Source organism: Danio rerio, chromosome 25 (assembly GCF_052040795.2).
Source record: "Danio rerio strain M-AB ecotype USA chromosome 25, GRCz13ab, whole genome shotgun sequence".
NCBI lineage: Eukaryota > Metazoa > Chordata > Actinopteri > Cypriniformes > Danionidae > Danio > Danio rerio.
Genome location: NC_141045.1, coordinates 18843286 through 18856796, shown reverse-complemented (window position 1 = coordinate 18856796; position 13511 = coordinate 18843286). Strand labels below are relative to the sequence as shown.

Sequence of the window (13511 nt, the reverse complement as noted above, 5' to 3'; positions counted from 1 at the left end):
TTTTGTTTACTATATTGTCATGTATATGTTGTTTAAAGCATAATGAAAAATAAATTAAAAACATTTTATGCGCTATAACTTCGCTAGACATTTCATGCACAATGTTTTTCTGTGCGGTGTCACGGTGCTCAGGCTGACGCACAGAGATTAAATCGACCACTGTAACGTGGTTTTTCCCTTGTGTGTTCTGTGACTACATTAATAATTTTGTGCTTCGATGTCAACAATAATAGTGTTTACTGTGTGCCAGGCTGCTTTGAAGAATTGATTTTGATTTTTGTTAAAATATCTTCCTCATTCCTTTTAGAAATCTATTTTAGACTGATGGTAAAACAATAGTTCCTCTCAAGACCTACAGGCCACAAATGTCCTCACTGCAGTCCATTTCATCCAAGTGCCATTTACTGTAAGCAAAAAGCCTTTCGTTCTTTGTTAACAGGCTTCCATTTTGTTGGCAAGGCTTCCAAATAGTAACTATTTTATATAAAAATATTAAATTTGTAGTAGTTTTATAAAAATAAAAACATATAAACATTTTAAGTACGTAATAAGAAAGAAACTATGAAAAATTTACCGTTACAAACAAAAATACTTATAAAATAACAGCTGTAGTCTATACGTTTGTTTTTTAAATAAATACTGAAATGCAAGTATTTTTAAAGAAATAATGTAATAGAAAATAATGAAATAATAAATGTATTCATGAAATGATCAATATATGAATGCATCTAAATGTTTCAATAAATAAATGTATTTAGCAAAATTCCTTGAAAACAAAACATTTTATTAATATGCAATTAAATTTCCATTATATTTCAACATTTAATACTTCTCAATATCCCATGTAATGTCTCAATATCCCATTAACAATCTATGTCTTCTTTATGCAATATTATTTATATATTATACCATATTTATACTTATATTTACCTTTTCCGTTTGATCACGTTACTTAAAATAGCAAACACCATATGCAAAGTTTGTGTTGAGATGGTTTAGACAGTAATTCTTTGTTATACAACACAATTTTTTTTACCTGACAATTTGGTAAACATACCTTTCCTATCATCAACACTAGGCTTTTTAAATTCCTCTCCATGGAAATGACGAAACAGCGCCATACAATCTACGCGTGGCCAAAAGTATATTGCATTGGTTTTGTTAAGCACTACCATAGAGAATGAATGGGAAATGTTAAGAAAGATAAGCTTAACTAGTTGGGACTGTAAAGAGACTAAGCCGAAAAAAAAGAATTAATGATTTTAACACTGCTGTGTGGAAGACCGGGATTCAATTCCCTGGCAGGGAGAAACTTTTTTTTTTGGTCTTCAGGTGGAGATACTTTTCACTATACTAACAAGGGAGCAAATAAACATTTTGCCTCTTTGTCAAGCCATGAAAGTCTAACCTTTTTTTTTTTTAGTAAAATGTCTTCATGGTAGCACTGTAGAGTACCATGAAATTCCCATTTGGCACAATAATTATCAGTTGCTTCCTCGTTAGTATAGTGGACAGTATCTCCGCCTGTCACGCGGAAGACCGGGGTTCGATTCCCCGACGGGGAGAAACTTTTTTTTTTATCCTCAAAAAGTGTAATATATGTAAAGAAATTTATATTTTTGTTACTTCCTCTTTAGCACAGTGAACAATATCACTGTCACTTTTTTGTCTTTGGTAAATGTAATTTAGCTAAAAGAAATGTAAATGTTTTTTTTTTTGGTAACTTATTCAAACCTCAGTCTTCTACGGGGTTGTTTATGAAGTAAAAAAAAAAATTTTTTTTTTGCTCTCTTCCTCATAACTATAACTATACTAACAAGGAGGCAAAACAAACTTTCGTTTAATCTTTAATTTTCTTTTCAGCTAAGTCAAAAAAACTTTTTTTTCTCTGTTCCTGATTCTACTCATGTGCCACAAGATTTGGTGGCTACTTCCTCGTTAGTATAGTGGACAGTATCTCCGCCTGTCACGCGGAAGACCGGGGTTCGATTCCCCGACGGGGAGGAACTTTTTTTTTCTTATTTGGTCTTAAAAAAAAAAAAAAAGTGTAATGTAGCTAAAAAAGGAACCCCTCTCAAAAAATTACTAATTAAGGATTATTTATTATTAAATTACTTTTAGTTATAGTATTTTTGGTCCTCAAAAAGTGTAATATAGGTAAAGAAATGTAGTTTATATATATATATATATATATATATATATATATATATATATATATATATATATATATATATATATATATATATATATATATATATATATATATATATAAATCCTCCCAGGCAGGGATCGAACCTTAGTCTTCCACGTAACAGGTGGAGATACTTTTCACTGTACTAAATTACTTATAGCTGTAGTCTTTAAGTTTTTAAATAAATACTGAAATGCAAGTATTTTTAAATAAATAATGTAATAGAAAATAATTAAATATTAAATGTATTAATTAAATTATGAATATATGAATGCATCTAAATGTTTCAATAAATACATGTATTTAGCAAAATTCCTTGAAAACAAATCATTTTATTAATATGCAATTAAATTTCCATTATATTTCAACATTTAATACTTCTCAATATCCCATGTAATGTCTCAATATCCCATTAACAATCTATGTCTTCATTATGCAATATTATTTATATAATATACCATATTTATACTTATATATTTACCTTTTCCGTTTGATCACGTGACTTAAAACAGCAAACACCATATGCAAAGTTTGTGTTGAGATGGTTTAGAAAGTAAATATTTGTTATACAACACAAAACTTTTTTTTTTTACCTGACAATTTGGTAAACATACCTTTCCTATCATCAACACTAGGCTTTTTAAATTCCTGTCCATGGAAATGACGAAACAGCGCCATAAAATCTACGCGTGGCCAAAAGTATATTGCATCGGTAGTGTTAAAGGGTCACGAAACACCAAAACACATTTTTTGAGCGGTTGACAGTCGTATATGTGTCCCACACTGCTAAAAACACTATTAGGACACCTATATTTCACTAAAAAGTGTAAATTGGTTGTTTTTGCGTTTTTTCAAGCAAATTTGTACTTCCTGTTTGAAACGAATTTTTGAAGCTGCGTCACGGCCATGACATAATAGCGTGTATTCCAGCGTGCAGACTGGGCGTCTGTGCCTGAGTGAGTCTTATTACGTCTTACAGTGTGATGCATTAATGCATGAGTAAGGCTTGGGTCAAACCAATCAGCGCACTTTTTTGTGCAACTTCATTAATATTCATTATTGTCACCGTGTTTACACCACAAAGACGCCACGTTGTGTTGGCAAAACAAGCATGAAGTGTTGCTTTTATAGTTTGCTGCTTGTGAGGGACCGAGCCAGCACGTACAGTAAGGGGCATACAAAAAAGAAGATTTTCAAAAATAATTATTTTTTTAATAAAGTCAAAAAGGTTCACAAAAAGTTCAAAAATAAATTAATTAAATAATTAAATCAATTGAAAGAACAATAAACTAAACAAGGAAAACAAACTGAGTTCAAACCAAACAAATCATGTCTAAACCAAAAACAGAACTCCATGAAATGACAAGACAGACCACATTTATAGCACAGGGACTAGTCCACATTAAACAAGAAGGGGGAGACAAAAACATACAATTTACAAATACAATAAACTAAGCCAAACATCTAAATACAAATCTAAATATAAAGTTAAATAAACTATAAATAAGGCAAAACTAAATATAAATCTGAATAAACAAACATTGCAAATCATTATTGAACCTAAACTAAACATGAGCTCTCCCTCCAAGCCATTAAGCCAATGGTATCGGCAGGCGGAACCAAAAAACGGCATCTTGCGGCACGTCGGACCTTTAGTTGGGCGGACCACACCCGGAAACTCTGTTCCTCGTCGGCACTGCAGCACGGTAACTTAAACTCAAAAGAAAACTAAAATTAACAAAACATACAGTACAGATAACTGATTTTGTGTGCACCCAAAATAGTAATAAATGTACTGTGAATAATAAAGAAAGGTAATGAGAAACTGAAAGTGTATGAGTCTTATTTAAATCAGATATGAATGAAACGAAAATGTATAAACACAATAACTGAACTGTGACCAAAAAATAATCTTAAATGAATAAGTATAACGTGTGTGTGTGTGTGTGTGTGTGTGTGTGTGTGTGTATGTGTGCGTGCATGCCTCACTCTCAATGTGTGGCCACCACACTGGCCATCACATACTCCCTCCCTTCGGGAATGTCACTGGCACATCGGGACAAGTAGTCAGCCGTAAGGTTTTCTTTGCCAGGGACATGTCTGATAATAAACCGGAAGGGCTGCATGGCCAGGTACCAGCGGGTAATACGACTGTTGGTATCTTTCATTTCTTGAAGCCATTGTAGAGCTTTATGATCAGTCTCCAGTATAAACTCCCGGCCTAGCAGATAATACTTTAAAGAGTCCAATGCCCACTTCACAGCCAAGCATTCCTTTTCCACAATGGAATAGCGAACTTCCCTGGGGAAGAGCTTTCGACTCAAGAAGGCCACGGGGCGTCGAGTGTCAGTACAGCTCCCAGGCCTCGATCTGAAGCATCAGTTTGCAAAACAAAGGGTTGGTGGAAATCAGGGTTATGCAAGACAGAATCTTTACTCAAGGCCTTTCTGAGATCTTGGAAAGCTGCAACAGTTTCTTGGGTCCACTTCAGCTGATTGGGACTCCTTGAACCAACCATGTCAGTCAATACTGCAGCCCGCCCAGAAAAGTTGGGAATAAATCTGTGATAAAACCCAGCCATACCCAAAAAGGACCTTAACTCCTTACGAGTTTGTGGCTGTGGACACTTTTCAATGGCCCGTACCTTCTCCACCTGGGGTCGGAGCACCCCTTTACCGATAACAAACCCCAAGTACTCTGTCTCTGCCTTTGCAATGGTACACTTTTGGGGGTTAACTGTCAGGCCGGCTGCCTGAAGGCGTTGCAGAACTTCCTGGAGATGCTGCAGATGTTGCTGCCATGTGTCACTGTACACCACAATATCATCCAGATAAGCAGCTGTAAATGGTAGTCCTCGCAGTACCTGGTCCATTAGTCTTTGGAAGCTGGCCGGTGCCTCATGCAGTCCAAAGGCTAGAACCTTAAAATGGAATAGGCCCCAGGGTGTTTTAAACGCAGTGAGTTCTCTGGACTGTGGAGTCAACGGAATCTGCCAATAACCTTTTGAAAGATCAATGGTGGTTAGAAACTTTGAGGTGCCCAGTCGATCAGTGAGATCACTGATTCGTGGAGTAGGGTAAGCATCAAACTTGGTCACAGAGTTGAGGTAACGAAAGTCTATACAAAACCTTATAGACCCATCCTTTTTTGGAACAAGGACCACAGGGTGGCACCATTCGCTTTTAGAGGGTTCTATAATTCCCAGCCTCAGCATCAGATCCACCTCCTCTTTCAGCGCTTCTTGGAGACGTTCAGGGACCCTGTAACTCATTCTTCGAACTACAGCATCGGGTTTCAACTCAATATTATGTTCAATCAAGGTGGTAAAGCCAGGGTATTCTGAGAAGACTTCTGGTAAACAAATTACTCTCACCTCATGCTGTTGCTGTGGGGACAGGTGACTCAGATCCACATCTCCTAGAGCTGACTGAGGCAGAAAAACTTCAGAATCATCCTCTTCTTTGACTTGCCGGATCATCAAGCTGTGGCTAGATTCAGGAGGACGAGGAAACCATTCTTTAAGCAGATTTATATGCAGAGTACGTGTAGAATGAGAATGGTCAGATAGAGCAACTTCATAGGTGGTAGGACCTAGTTTCCTTTTAATTTCATACGGCCCCTGCCATTTTGCAAGCAGCTTACTTTCATGACTGGGCAACATCACGAGTACCTTCTGACCGGGCTTAAACTGCCGCTCCCGAGCGGATTGATCGTACCAGGTTTTCTGTCGTGTTTGAGCTTCTGCCAAATGAGACTGAGCTAGTGCAGACATCTTTTGCAAACGTTCCCTCATCTGAATCACATAGGATGCCACATTAGTTTCATCATTTCTCTGTGGGTTTCCCTCCCAAACTTCTCGGAGTAATGCTAAGGGACCTTTGACTTCATGACCATAAAGCAACTCAAACGGGGAAAATCCAGTGGAGGCTTGTGGCACTTCCCTGTAGGCAAACAGAAGATATGGGAGCCATTGATCCCAATCAGTGCCAGACTCACCAACAAACTTGCGTAGCATCTGCTTTAACGTCTGGTTAAATCTTTCGGTTAACCCATCTGTCTGGGGATGATAAGGAGTGGTTCTCAAACTCTTGATGCCCAGCAACCTATAGACCTGCTTCAGAAGATTCGACATAAAATTAGTCCCTTGATCGGTTAAAATTTCACTTGGAAAGCCAACTCTGGAGAACAGTTGCACTAGACAGGTAGCCACGTACTTGGCCTTAACTGACCTTAAGGGAAACACTTCAGGATACCTAGTGGCATAGTCAGTCACTACAAGCATAAATCGGTTACCCGAACGACTTTTCTCCACTGGTCCAACTATGTCCATTCCCAGTCTTTCGAATGGAGTGCCTATGAGTGGCAGTGGTTGGAGAGGGACCCGCCTTGGGCAGTCAGAGGACACTTTTTGACATTCAGAGCAGGTTTTACAGTACTGGGCTACTACTGAGTTCAGACCAGGCCAATAGAAGTGTTTTCTGATCCGGGCGATGGTTTTACGTTTTCCCAGGTGGCCAGCCCAAGGAATCGAGTGACCCAGAGTAAGGATAACTTCACGGACACACTGTGGTACCACCAGTTGTGTCACTTGTCCCATCTGACGATATAGTAGACCCTGGTACATACAAAATCTTTCCTTTGTCTCTCCATCAACAGTTTTTCCATCGTCCTGCTTTGCTCTCTCCAGATAAGGAACAAGACTGGCATCCTCTTGTTGCATCTGCATAATGTTGACAGGCAGCTTAAACTTGGGTGAGAATTCAGCAAACTTATCAACAGGCATTACGGAAGCATTATATTGGATTTTCTCAAACCGTTTCTGTCGTCTGGATTTCCTAGGTTTAGTTGAGCCATCGATTTCTGCATCAAAGAATGGTAGCATAGCAAGCAACTCTTTACTTTCGTCTCTCTTATGGCTCTGGGCTCGAGTAACAACCATGTTACAGGTGGATGGTGGCTGCAATAAGTCCCACAGTACTGGCAGGTCATGCCCCAAGACTACAGGGAAAGGTAGGTTGTCAGCTACACCGACCTCCAAGAAGTAAGTCTGACCTCTCACCTTCAGATAGACCTCTGCGGTGGGTAGCAGCTTTTCATCACCATGCACACAGCGGACAGCCTTCAGGTTGGTGTAGCGAAGGAGGGCTGGAGAAATGCACTTCATGTGTACCAAAGTCTGATCACTCCCGGTATCAACCAAAGCAATCATTTCCTTTCCATTAATCTCAACAGTGGTGCTTGCTGGTGAGCGTTCAGCTTTAGGGGCTGGCTTTGCAAGATGCCTGGGCACATAACACAGGTGAGTATTCTTGATTACATTTCTAGGGCACATGGGCTTGGTATGACCTTCTTGATTACATAGGTAACATATTGGCATTTTCCTATAATTCTTAGGAGCATTGACAAATGCAGGCCCTCCTCCAGGAGGCTTACCAGCACCAGGGAAGTTTCTCATAGACTGCTGGGGGGGATTTGCTCTCCGGTCATCTCGGCTGGATTTCCACCACCAGGACTGATTTCTCTGACGTGCTGCCACAAACACATCTGCCAGTGTTGCCGCTTGTGAAGCCGACTGTGGATCATGTTCTCGTACCCACACCTGTAGCTCTGGAGACAACATTCTCAAGTATTGTTCAAGAATGATCACTTCACCAACTTCTTCAATAGACTTACTTTTTGGCTGCATCCATTTCCCATACAGTTCTTTTAACCTCACATATAGTTCTTTAGGGCTTTCAAGGTGTTCTACTTCAAGAGACCGAAACCTCTGCCTGTAGGTTTCTCGACTGATGTCATATTTCCTTAATACTGCAGATTCAAGTTCATCATAATTCAAAGATTCATCAACATCCATGTGAACATAAGCAGCCCGGGCCTTACCCGTCAGAAGGGGAATCAGATGAAATACCCACTCCTCTTTTGGCCATCGGCAAACTGCTGCCATTCTCTCAAAGGTAATTAGGAAATGCTCAACATCATCACCATCAGACAACTTTTCCAATTTAGGCTCTTTGAGTGGGCACTGACCTGTATCACGGGCTTCAGCTCCCTCTCTCTGACAGGTACTTGACTGAGATAATGGCCTACTTGGACCAGCACCCTCATCTGGGTGATCCAAATCATCTTGAGGTGTTACCAAAGTATTTGGAACAGGAGTTGTGCGAGCCTGCACCTCCAGCTGCAACAGGCCAAACTGATGATGGAGAGCTTTGAATCGGCGTTCCTGCTGGGCCAGCTCTGCCATCCTTTGTGCTTCCTGAGCCTCCATTTTTACCATGTGAGCTCTCAACAAGCCTGTCAAGTCAGCTATTGTTGGTTCAGTGCATTCAGTCTCCACATCAAATTCTCTCACCTCCTGTAATTCTTCATCCCCCAGCTCTTGTGCAACTTCATCCAGTTGCTCCACTGAAACAGCCTTTGGGGCTCCTCTTCGTCCTCCTCGGTTCATGGCCCAGAAAGTTCACCAAGGAAAAAAAAACTCTGCCCCCTACTGGCAAATCCCACTTCTGACACCACTTGTGAGGGACCGAGCCAGCACGTACAGTAAGGGGCATACAAAAAAGAAGATTTTCAAAAATAATTATTTTTTTAATAAAGTCAAAAAGGTTCACAAAAAGTTCAAAAATAAATTAATTAAATAATTAAATCAATTGAAAGAACAATAAACTAAACAAGGAAAACAAACTGAGTTCAAACCAAACAAATCATGTCTAAACCAAAAACAGAACTCCATGAAATGACAAGACAGACCACATTTATAGCACAGGGACTAGTCCACATTAAACAAGAAGGGGGAGACAAAAACATACAATTTACAAATACAATAAACTAAGCCAAACATCTAAATACAAATCTAAATATAAAGTTAAATAAACTATAAATAAGGCAAAACTAAATATAAATCTGAATAAACAAACATTGCAAATCATTATTGAACCTAAACTAAACATGAGCTCTCCCTCCAAGCCATTAAGCCAATGGTATCGGCAGGCGGAACCAAAAAACGGCATCTTGCGGCACGTCGGACCTTTAGTTGGGCGGACCACACCCGGAAACTCTGTTCCTCGTCGGCACTGCAGCACGGTAACTTAAACTCAAAAGAAAACTAAAATTAACAAAACATACAGTACAGATAACTGATTTTGTGTGCACCCAAAATAGTAATAAATGTACTGTGAATAATAAAGAAAGGTAATGAGAAACTGAAAGTGTATGAGTCTTATTTAAATCAGATATGAATGAAACGAAAATGTATAAACACAATAACTGAACTGTGACCAAAAAATAATCTTAAATGAATAAGTATAACGTGTGTGTGTGTGTGTGTGTGTGTGTGTGTGTATGTGTGCGTGCATGCCTCACTCTCAATGTGTGGCCACCACACTGGCCATCACACTGCTGTTAAGTTTCGTTTTCATTTTCTCTCTGTGAGAGCTTATCTGGATCACGTGTGGATTAACAGTGTACGCGACGCGCGACAACAATAACGTGTCTAAGGAGGATTATTGTTTACCTGAGAGCTGTTCTCATCTGCAAACGCTGAAATCTGGATTTGCTTGTAGTATTCTCTTCATAAAGACGCGGCTCTAGTTGCTGGTAATTGTTCTGTCTCTACAGATTTGGTAAGTGAGCGACCAGTGCTCTTTGTTTATTCAGTTTGTTCGTATCGATTTAAGTTAACTATTGCACTGAGTGCAGAAATGTTAGCACCGCATTTTGTGACCGGAATAACACACGCTGCTTTCTGACACTACCTGCCGTGTGCATCTAAGTTTCCGGGAAATGCAGAGTTTTTTTTTCTCTCGTTCGCCGTGCGGTATCAAACATGGCATGAAAAATACACGCTTGCAGCAGTTCCTCGAATCAAATATCGCGTTTGTCGCGAGAGGCATGAATGAATTTCCTGAATGAAAGAGCCAAACTGCTGTTAAAGTCCAACATTTAATAATTTGGCAAATAATTCGACTAAAGATGTCCATGTAGGTTAAACACCATCACTTTCTCCTGTCTGTGTGGGTGTGTATTTTGACTCTGAAACTCGCGCGTGCACAAATAGACACTCCCACACCATCCCACTTTAGTTCCTCTGACACTCCCCCCTAAACAGAGCTGGACACGCCTACTTTTCTGACTTTTTCCAAAGTAGAGGTGTGAAAACACCCTGCTAAAACGAGGGGGTTTCATGGCCCTTTAAGCACTACCATAGAGAATGAATGGGAAAAGTTAAGAAAGATAAGCTTAACTATTTGGGACTGTAAAGGGACTAAGCCGACAAGAAAATGAATTAATGATTTTAACACTGCTGTGTGGAAGACCGGGGTTTAATTCCCTGACGGGGAGAAACTTTTTTTTTTTGGTCTTCAGGTGGAGATACTTTTCACTATACTAACAACGGAGCAAATAAACATTTTGACTCTTTGTCAAGCCATGAAAGTCCAACCTTTCTTTTAAGTAAACTGTCTTCATAGTAACACTGTAGAGTACCATAAAACTCCCATTTGGCACTTTATTTTGCAGTTGCTTCCTCGTTAGTATAGTGGACAGTATCTCCGCCTGTCACGCGGAAGACCGGGGTTCGATTCCCCGACGGGGAGAGACTTTTTTTTGTCTTCCACAAAAAGTGTTATAAGTTTTGTTACTTTCTCTTTAGCACAGTGAACAATATCACTGTCACTTTTTTGCCTTTGGTAAATGTAATTTAGCTAAAAGAAATGTAAATGTTTTTTTCGGTAACTTATTGTTAATGTAAGATTTTGTTGCTATGATGATAAAAAAAACATATCAACAATCTCTTTTCAGTAGAAAATTAAACCTCGCTCATCTACGTGGTTGTTTACCAAGTCAAAAAAAATGTTTTTTTTTTTGCTCTCTTCCTTATTCAACCTATGTGCCACAAGCAGTGCATGACTACATCCTCGTTAGTATAGTGGACAGTATCTCCGCCTGTCACGCGGAAGACCGGGGTTCGATTCCCCGACGGGGAGAAACACTTTTTTTTATTTAGTCAAAAAAAAAAGTGTCATATAGCTAAAAAAAAGGTACCACTCTCAAAGAATTACTAATTAAGGATTATTTATTTTTTAAACTCTTTTAAGTTATATTATTTTTTCATCCTCAAAAAGTGTAATATATGTAAAGAAATGTAATTTAGTAATTTTTTTATTAAAAAAACTCCCAGGCAGGGAATCAAACCTTGGTCTTCCATGTGACAGGTGGAGATCCTTTTCACTGTACTAACATGTATAGTGGTCAGCGTTTCTGCCTGTCACGTGGAAAATAAGGGTTCAATTCCCCAACAAGGAGAAAAATAATTTTTTGGCCTTCAAAATATAAAAATGTAATTAAGCTAAAGAAATCTATTATTATTTCATTTAAAAAAGGTACCCCTCTCAAGGAATTGTTAATTAAGAATTATTTATTATTATATTCTCTCATTCATTCACTTATATGAATAAATAATGACACAAGCACAAGATTTATTATATCTTTATACAAAATTATCATTTATTTTATGTTAATTGTACTTAAACTGTGTCTAGATGAAAAGCAAATACATATTTGTTTTCTACTATTTGTGGCCAAGACAGGATTTAAACCCATGATTTTGTGTATTTTACTTGTCCCGCCTTGCCTTCTTTCCTATTGGCTAGACAGCGCTCTACACCTACGTGATAGGCCTCCAAGTGATAGGCATAGATACTGTCCAATATACTAACGAGGAAGTACTGCAGAGCATGACTGCCAAATTAGAGTTTCATGTTACTTTGCAGCGTGATGAAGCAAATTTGATAATAAATAATTGTTAGTACCCTTTTTTTTAAGACCAAAAAAAGTTTATCTCCATCAGCGAATTGGATCCCAGTTTTCCACATGACAGGCAAAGATACTGTCCCCTATACTAACAAGGAAGTAGCCAACAGTAAAGGGCAAAATGGGACTTTTATATCACACTAGTCTACAGTGTCACCATGAAGACAGTTCACAAAAAAAGGTTGGACTTCATGGCTTGACAAAGAGGCAAAAAGTTTATTTACTCTCTTGTTAGTATAGTGAAAAGTATCTCCACCTGAAGGCCAAAAACAAAACGTTTCTCCCTGTCATGGAATTGAACCCCGGTCTCAGGCGAGCGAGCATACTCCACTATACTAACAAGGAGTGAGAATGGGTTATTTTTAGCTCTCTGAATACTGTAACTGTGCATTCCAAAAATAAAAGCTGGACAATTTTGAAATAGAAAGCGTAAATGTTTTTTTGATCTAGATCAAAAGTCTAAAATCCGTAAATATACACCATTGCGTACAAAAAAAAATGAAATCACGCAGCCTTTTTTAGCAAAAGTAATACAACAGCACCCTCTGTTGGTGGTTCTTTATGGTCATTTAAGCGCCAGCATTAAAGAGATATCAATCATTTCTAAAGTCCATTATTTTCTTAAATTTTTTATTGGTATTGTACTGTTTTTGTTAAATATTTTATTTTAAAAAATGGTAAATAATACATAATATTACAAAATAACCCCACAGCACTTAAACTTCCAAAAAAGCACTAGTAAATAAAAAACTTTTATTAAAAACTGCTTTTTTAATAAGAATGTTTATTCTCTTTTTGGCCCAAATCGACATCAAGTTGTGTCATGGGTAGGGCCAGATGGAATCTGCAAACATTTTTTGCTATTTCTGCGCAGAATTTTATTAAAAATCTCCAGATTTATGCGTAATGATTTTGGAAGTATTATAACTAATACCCCTAATACATGAACTAAAAAGTAATACATTTTAAACTTGTCTTTAATGTTTACAATGCAAATCTAATTAGATTTATTTATTTATTTGGTAAACAAAGCAAGTTTCTCATATAATATCTCTACTAAAAAACTGAAAATATTACTTTACAAACTATTGTAAATAAATCATATGAACATTTTCATATCAGTCAAAACATTATACTGAAATTAATTTAAAAGCTGAATAAATATAAATGTACACACATTTACACAAGTAAATAAACAGAATCAATGATGAGCTAAAAATCTGCACAGATTCTGTGTGGGCCTAGTCATGGGGATTAAAAACAACATAATTCAAAGAGTATTGATCATGGTCCACTTTATTTGAGCTTTTTTTTTCATTTTACAGAGAGATGGCTTTACATAAGGCCATATGTAAAACATGATGTAATGAACAACAAATAGACTCCGACTGTATGGGAATGCAGAGGATAAACCAAATATCCTAAATGCAGAGAATAGATAAAATCGTAATTTTTTTCTTCCACAAAAAGTGTAATATATGTAAAGAAATTTATAAGTTTTGTTACTTCC

General features: G+C 37.8%; 4 non-coding genes across 4 annotated transcripts; all 4 read left to right on the top strand.

Annotated features, from left to right (window-relative positions):
* The first annotated feature begins 1493 nt into the window (after positions 1-1493).
* Positions 1494-1565, top strand: trnad-guc (transfer RNA aspartic acid (anticodon GUC)). Its single transcript has one exon. It is a non-coding gene; the product is annotated as a tRNA-Asp (tRNA).
* A 367-nt stretch (positions 1566-1932) lies between these two features.
* On the top strand, positions 1933-2004 carry trnad-guc (transfer RNA aspartic acid (anticodon GUC)). Its single transcript has one exon. It is a non-coding gene; the product is annotated as a tRNA-Asp (tRNA).
* An 8709-nt stretch (positions 2005-10713) lies between these two features.
* Positions 10714-10785, top strand: trnad-guc (transfer RNA aspartic acid (anticodon GUC)). The gene has a single exon. It is a non-coding gene; the product is annotated as a tRNA-Asp (tRNA).
* Positions 10786-11103: 318 nt separating this feature from the next.
* Positions 11104-11175, top strand: trnad-guc (transfer RNA aspartic acid (anticodon GUC)). The gene has a single exon. It is a non-coding gene; the product is annotated as a tRNA-Asp (tRNA).
* Positions 11176-13511: the final 2336 nt, after the last annotated feature.